This window comes from Euprymna scolopes, chromosome 18 (assembly GCF_053919585.1).
Source record: "Euprymna scolopes isolate OS-2025 chromosome 18, ASM5391958v1, whole genome shotgun sequence".
Classification (NCBI taxonomy): Eukaryota; Metazoa; Mollusca; class Cephalopoda; order Sepiida; family Sepiolidae; genus Euprymna; species Euprymna scolopes.
In genome coordinates, this window is record NC_136499.1 from 103269145 (window position 1) to 103276480 (window position 7336).

General features: G+C 33.5%; 1 long non-coding RNA gene across 2 annotated transcripts in view; it reads right to left on the reverse strand.

Moving 5' to 3' along the window:
- The window catches only part of LOC145297724 (uncharacterized), a 229286-nt gene extending 224767 nt beyond the window's left edge, over positions 1-4519 (reverse strand). For both annotated transcript variants that reach the window (XR_013870316.1, XR_013870315.1), the window contains exon 1: positions 3089-4519. This is a non-coding gene — a long non-coding RNA (uncharacterized LOC145297724). The remainder of the gene's footprint in view (positions 1-3088) is intronic.
- Positions 4520-7336: the final 2817 nt, after the last annotated feature.

The window sequence follows — 7336 nt, forward strand, 5'->3', positions numbered from 1 at the left end:
ATCAAAGAATCATAATTGAATTTAGTTATCTTAACGATTGCTGTTTTCACTTCACTTCCGGTTGCTCCTTCACTTTAATTGATTGCTTACTGTATATATTGTTTAATAAATTGTGCGGTGAAAGTACGCAAAGGAACCTCCTCCCATGTTAAAAAGGACTTTTCTAAATAACCTTAAAAAACAAAAACATTCTTAACATAAAAAGGAAAACCGGAAGTGAAATAGAAACAGTAATCTTAAAGATTGCTTCAATTAAACTTTCAAAATCTTAATTTTTATTCATTCATCAACTTACATACGAAAAGAAAACAAAACGCGAAACAAAAATGAAAGTAACGATTCCCGGGTAACGTCGGATAGCTAGTTAATTATTATAACTAAAATATACTGGTATATAATTTAGTAATAATAAGGTTAGTGTTATGTATGGTGCTGGTGCAGTAACTGCAACAAATATACACCGACTAGAATTGCATCAGGTCTTTTTATTTCAAAACTGGAATTCGCGATTTTTACACGTGGTTGTTTTCACGCGACGACGACCTCCCTCGTGGTTTCGGGGGATGACTTTCCGTTCTGTTCCGGAAAAAAAGATGGAGAAAAGGTCAAAATTGATTAAAGTTACATCCAGCATCCTCGTGATGTGATATTGATTAGAAATTTTCATTAACAAAAAATTAATGAATTAAAAGCACGTTTTCAGTGTCCCAAATTCACTTAAATAATAAACAAAAAAGATTAATTACGGAATTTGAACAAAATTAAGCCTAAAATTTAGGGCCCTCTTGCAGTTTATCTAAACAAAAATATGAAGAAAGTACTGGGACATATTTGGGGGTACACCGGCACACCGCCTGTAAGAATGCAATTTGATTGACTATTGAAATTAACGGAATTATTGTAAAAGAATTTAATTATTATAAAAAATATTTTGACGTTTCTGAATTTTTGCGATGAGGATTAGGATTGGTTATTCGTATTATTTGGATTCGTCGGACTACTGTTCTCATCTTGTGAAAATCATACAAGATGAGAACAGTAGTCCGATGAAAAAAAAAAACAACAAAAAAACTATATTATTATTTTAAGTCATATTTAAGTAAAGCAATTTGGTAAAAAAAAAAAATATATATATATACAAAATATTTAGTACCCAATAACTTTTTGACATAAATAAATACATAAATTACATAAAACGCATTACAATGAAATTCTCTTCCAAACCTACGCGTTTTAACACCTGGAAACAATTTCTAGTAGATTTTATGTCGTTAAAAAATCTTACAAATCGTTTTCACGTTAATACTTAAACGCATGAGAACGAAATTCCCTACAAAAGCCGTCCTACGGCTTTTGTAGGGAATTTCGTTCTCATGCTTTTTATATAAATTACGAGTTTTTTTTTTTTTTTTTTTTTTTTTTTTTTAACGAAATCGCAAGCGTTAACTCTTCTGTATTTTTTTTTTTTTTAATTTTTGGATTAAATATAATCTTTATGAATATTTTTGGGTGCTTCTGCATTTTTGATACCACGCTATTTTTAAATTATCATTTTTTTTTCCGGATTAAATTCAAGTTTCACCATATATATTTTTTTTTTTTTCTGTGGCGGACCTGTACGAGAGTGCCTACCCCCTAAAATTGCGTGTTTTTACAAGTTTTTTTTTTTTTTTTCCTCATAGAATCATAGATTAGACTTACGTATCAACGTCGTATAATATTAGCAGAAAAAAATTATATATTTAATAACTTTTAAGGGGGTTACTTTCTCGTTATAATGTTCTACTTCCTTGCTATCTGACTGTTTATTTCTTTGCCGACGTGTCACGTGATTAGAACATTATATAACGAGAAAGTGAAACCCCTTCTTAAAAGTCATTAAATTTATTTCTTTTCAATTTTTTTTCTGATAATATGATTAAGTTTGTAATCTAAGATAATCGGAAAAAAAAATGAAAGGTGAAAAACACGCATTTGGAGGGGGGGGCACTCTCGTACAGGTCCGCTTTTTTAAATTAAATCATTAGGTGGAACGACATAATAGTTACAAAACACTTCCTTCTCCATGTTAAGAACGGCTTTCAAAATAACATTATTTCAGCAGAGCAGCAAGCAGCATGGTACCAAAAATGCACAAGTACCGATTTTAATAGTCTTCTTTTTAGTCTCTCCAAGAGAGGGTATTCTCCCCACATTAAAAACCGATCCCGTAACGACAGAATCGGTTTTTAAGGTGGGGAAAATCCAAGTTCCCAAAAAGGCAGTCTGGATTGAGACACAAAAATTGCCGCAGTTGGGAAAGAGTTCTCATTCACTGATCGGACAGAAAACATGGGCATGCCAAAACATGCCGTATAGTATCAACATACTCCTAGTCAGGAATGCGACTTTCTTACTTTATTATTACATCTTGGAATACAATGTGGTAAAAAGTGCAGAATAGTTAACAATCAAGAAATCGTATTGTTTTTTTCCAATTTATCGACTGTTAACTATTTTGCACTTTTTGTTTTGAAATGTAAAATTATAAATCGAATCATGGTATAAACATTAGACGTATTTCTTGAAAAGGAAATTTCGGACGCTGAAAACGTACACATGTGTCAACTTCAAAAATAAAGATCGTAATTTTTTATAGAATCACTCCCATCTCCAAACAGTTTTCTTATGCCGGTTTAGAGACAGGAACGATTCTATATAAAAAAAAAACAAAAAAAAAAAACAAAACATACCTAAAAATAAAACCGACTTTAAATTATGGCATTTAACTTCATGTTTGTACAAATATTAATAAAATCGTATTTTATGTATAATTCAGAAACTACACAAGATACATCAACGGATTATTCAGTGTCAACCCAAATCAGTGTTTATTATTATTATTATTATTATTATTATTATTATGCCGTTATGAGGAAACAAATTAAGAGGGGGCGGGGTCGTTAATATCAAAAAAAAAAAAAAAAAAGAAAAAGTAGGGTTAGTTTCATTTACATATTTACATAAAACACGATTTATATTACGAAAAAAAAAAAAGCGTGCCATTTTAAGATTGGAAAGTGATCTATAAGCAGAAATTAAAACTTACTTGCACCATACTTCATTGTGTTTAATTCCTATTTATTACGATTTCGTGTTCAAATGATTTCGTAAACATTGAGTGTTCATTGTTTTGCTTTTCATGGGTTAAAAAAACTAATTCGAAGAAGAAAAAAAGGCTAACTGGCACGTTTTCCCCATTGAAACACTAGCAGTTAGTGGCAAATCGTTTTTTTATTTTTTTACCTTTGCTCATATTACGGAGAGCCTTAGAAATATCGATTAGAAATAAATATTAAGCGATTATAATACCCTCAAAAATAGAAAGAAAGATACGTTTGAAATCTGTTACAAGAATCGTGATTTTCACAAAATGGAATCTTACGAGACGCCAACTTTTTTTTGGGGGGGGGGGTTGTATTACTGTACACAGATTCGAAAAAGTTGTCAAAAAACAAATATATAACAAATAAATGTTATCAAAAGCAAGATAAGTTACTTTTCTACCAAACTGGGTATATTTTTCGTGTTTTTATTCAATGTAACATGTTTATTCAGCTCGGAAACAGACAGTGTTTACCGATGTGTTGGAAAATTCAAGATGGCGTCTGATTCTCTCTTTAACATGGTAAGTTTGGGAAAAGGTGTTATAAATAAAAACCCAGATAAAATACTGTTAAAAACTCGCTCAATATATGTTACCGTGACATAGGTTGACATATATTCGGCGGGTTTTTAATAGTATTTTGTATAGTTTTTTATTTATAACACCTTTTCCCAAACTTACTGTGTTAAAGAGAGAATCAGACGCCATTTTGAATTTTCCAATACATCGGTAAACACTGTATTTTTTCGAGCTGAATAAATATGTTACATTGAATAAAAACACGAAAAATATATCCAGTTTGGTAGAAAAGTAACTTATCTTGCCTTTGATAACATTTATTTGTTATATATTTGGTTTTTGACAACTTTTTCGAATCTATGTGTACAGTAATACAAACCCTTAATTTTAATTCCAAAATGCTCTCAAGTGTCATAATTTTATTTGAAATTTTGAAGAAACTTTAGACCGTCGATCTTTGAGATTACCTTTCATTCTGGATAGAAATGTTATTTTTTGGGGTGTTATTTCTGGTTACTATCGTCTGTAGTAAAGATTGAACTTTCAACCTTACAGAAGGCGTCACTAATAACCGATTGTTAAACAACGGCCTCAACCGTTACGCCATAGATCCATGGGTTTTTGTTTTGTGGATTTTAGTGTTTTAGGGAAGTAAATAGTATCCGATTAGTTTGATCCAAATTTGCTAGGATCGAAGTGTATGTAGTATCTGTTTTCTTCTCCGCCGACGAAGGTAAAAAAATCATCCTTGACTGGAGCAGTGGGGCATTGCGGCAATGTTTTGTAAGAAATTTCTTTCCCACACGACCAATTTCCTCCCTGCAGATAGCAAATGAAATTCCACAAAGCCATACCTTTAAAACTCAAATTTTATTCAAGATTTATCAGAAATGAAAGTTCATTGGTCACAGTAAGTCCTTTGCAAAAACAGTGGCTGAATTTGCTATCCATACGCATGGAGCTTTTAGTTTGATTCCTCTGTGGGAATGTTAGTTCGGGTTTCCTTTTAGAAGGATCCATGTCGTACATGGTTAACACAGTGTGAATGTTGGCGCCCAATACGGCATATTTTGTGAGCTCTAGAAGAAATAGGAATAAATTCCTATAATCAAATATATCATGCCGAATACAGTAGAATATCCTCATTGGGTAGAATAAGTTCAGCAATTATGTTGTCTCTGTATTTAGAGAAATGTTCTTCGTTCACCCACTGTTTGGTGTCCAAGAAGGTAAAATCCTGGCACTCTGGACAGAGTGCTGCTGTTTCCCATGTTCATTCTCAGACTGAAAAAATGATACATGAATACAAATTGGCGCCAAGACAAGATTTGGCGCATTCAAATTAAACCAATGACAGAACGGCTTACAAAGCATGTAGGCGGTCTAAACCAATATGGCGGTTGTACATGGAAAATTTCTTACACACTGCCAAGGAGGAGAGGAAAAAGCAATGGATAATTATTACTTTTTTCCTAATACAAGTTAATTAATAAACGGTCGGATAAATGACAAATAACAAGCTAATCCAATAAGCATAACTCTTAACTTAGACAATTTTATAAGTTCAATATATCTAGTTCAGTTAAATTTATTAAATTAATATGGTTATTTGCTGAAAATTCAAATTGAGATTCAAAATTATAACTTTAATTCAGTAAATTTTCTTAATATTACACTGCCAAGGAGGAGAGAAAAAAGTAATGGATGATCCTTACTTTTTCACAATACAAATTAATTACAACTTTAATTCAATAATTTTTTTAATATTAATATATGTGTGCCATTGTCTGTTGTCAATCTCCAGTGTAAACTTCAACTTTTCATGCATCCAGACATTAGCTAATTTCCACTATATGGACCAACCTGAGTAGCTTCATCCTTACAAAACCACTCCCCTAAGGTATCTTGATGATTAACTCCTACGCAGATAAAATGGTACCAGCTGTCACAAGAATCGCTGCACACCATTGGCGATGTTCCATCATTAGGAACAGAACAGGTTGGACAGAAAAAGGGACCTCCTTCTTTAAATTCAGTTGATGCAATATCATCGTTACCCTTAATTTCCAAGGGTACAAGATTTTTTAAGGAATGGACCTGTTCGCACCCATCCTTAAGAACAACCGCGGAACGAACATTATTGTCATTTCCCGTAATTTGATTATTTTACCAAGATTCCAGAATTGTCTGGTTTTGTTGGGAGTCTTAATAAGTACTATCTCTCCAACAGATAACTTGGAGGCACAATTGCTCCCGATTTTGGCATCAACTTCTCTTAATGATAAGAGATAATCATTATGCCAGATACGATTGAATGTTTCAACAAATTTATTCCTCATTTCGAGGAAATGTAATAATGCAGTCCTATTTGGGGGTCAGAACATAATTCAGCATCATAATTATTAATAAGCAAACGAGGTTGATATCCTGTTTGAAGAAAATGATTCGGAGTTAAAATACTAAAGTCTTTGTCGGCAGAAACAATATAAGTGAGGGGTCTGTCATTTATTGCCTTTTGCACATCAGAAAGTGCAGTCAGAAATTCAAAATAATCCAACTTTCTTCTGCCCAACAGCTTCCTCAAACATTGACAGTTTTAATAAGTCTCTCCCAGGCTCCACCCCCCTGCCAGGCAGAGTAAAGGGGAATTGTTCGATGGATGATGTGTATGGATTTAAATTGTTCCTTCACCTCGTCCGATTCAAGCACATTCGATAACAATAATCCGGACGCAACAAAGGATTTCGCGTTATCAGAATATACATGCGTAGGGATACCAAATAAATTGGTAAACCTTACAAAGGCCAGCATAAAAGAGCAGGTGCTCATGTCCGGTAATAATTCCAAGTGAATTGCACGCAAACTCATGCATGTAAAGAGTAATATGTACATTTTAACTTACTCCAACTTTAATAAAAAATTGACCGGTGAAATCCACACCGACTTGTTTGAATGGGCGGACAAATTCACCCTATGAGTAGGTAAGAGCGACCCTGCAGATGCCTTACAAGGCAGAGCATTTATTTTTTTTACATACAGTGCAAGTACGCACGAAGGCTTTTACGGCTTGTCACCCATGAGGGATCCAAACTCCAGACAGCCTTAACTTACTGAGGGTTGAATTAACCCCCATGTGGCAACAGTTAAGATGAGCTTCCATAATCGCCAGTTTTGATAAATAATGATATTTTCCCAACAAAGAGGAAACTTAACCTCAAATGGCAGAATATAAGAATTCTGTATCCTACCTCTGGTTCTAATTAACCCATCTTTATCAAGAAATAACCCCAAGGCAGTTTACCCTAGGGGGAGGCAGTTTCCCGGATGGTTGTTTCAAGTAACCTAATTCCTGAGAGAAAGCCTCCATTTGCATGTTAGCAAATAGCAGTAATTTGGCCCTATCAAAATTGTCAGCACTACGGTGACGTAACAACTCATAAAATCTCAACACTTTTTCTAAGACGCTGATTGCCTTAGATAAGCTGGAATACCTTGTAATATCAAACGGGAAGGTATTTTCAGAAGGATGAGTCTCCTGAGAGTACAAACATGATACTATTTTTTTTATTAGTTTCGTTTAGACAAGGTAAGGGTGAGATTGGCCAAACAATGCCATCTCTATGGAGCCATTCCAGGCCATACATCCAGAAACTGAATAACTGGGAAAATTTA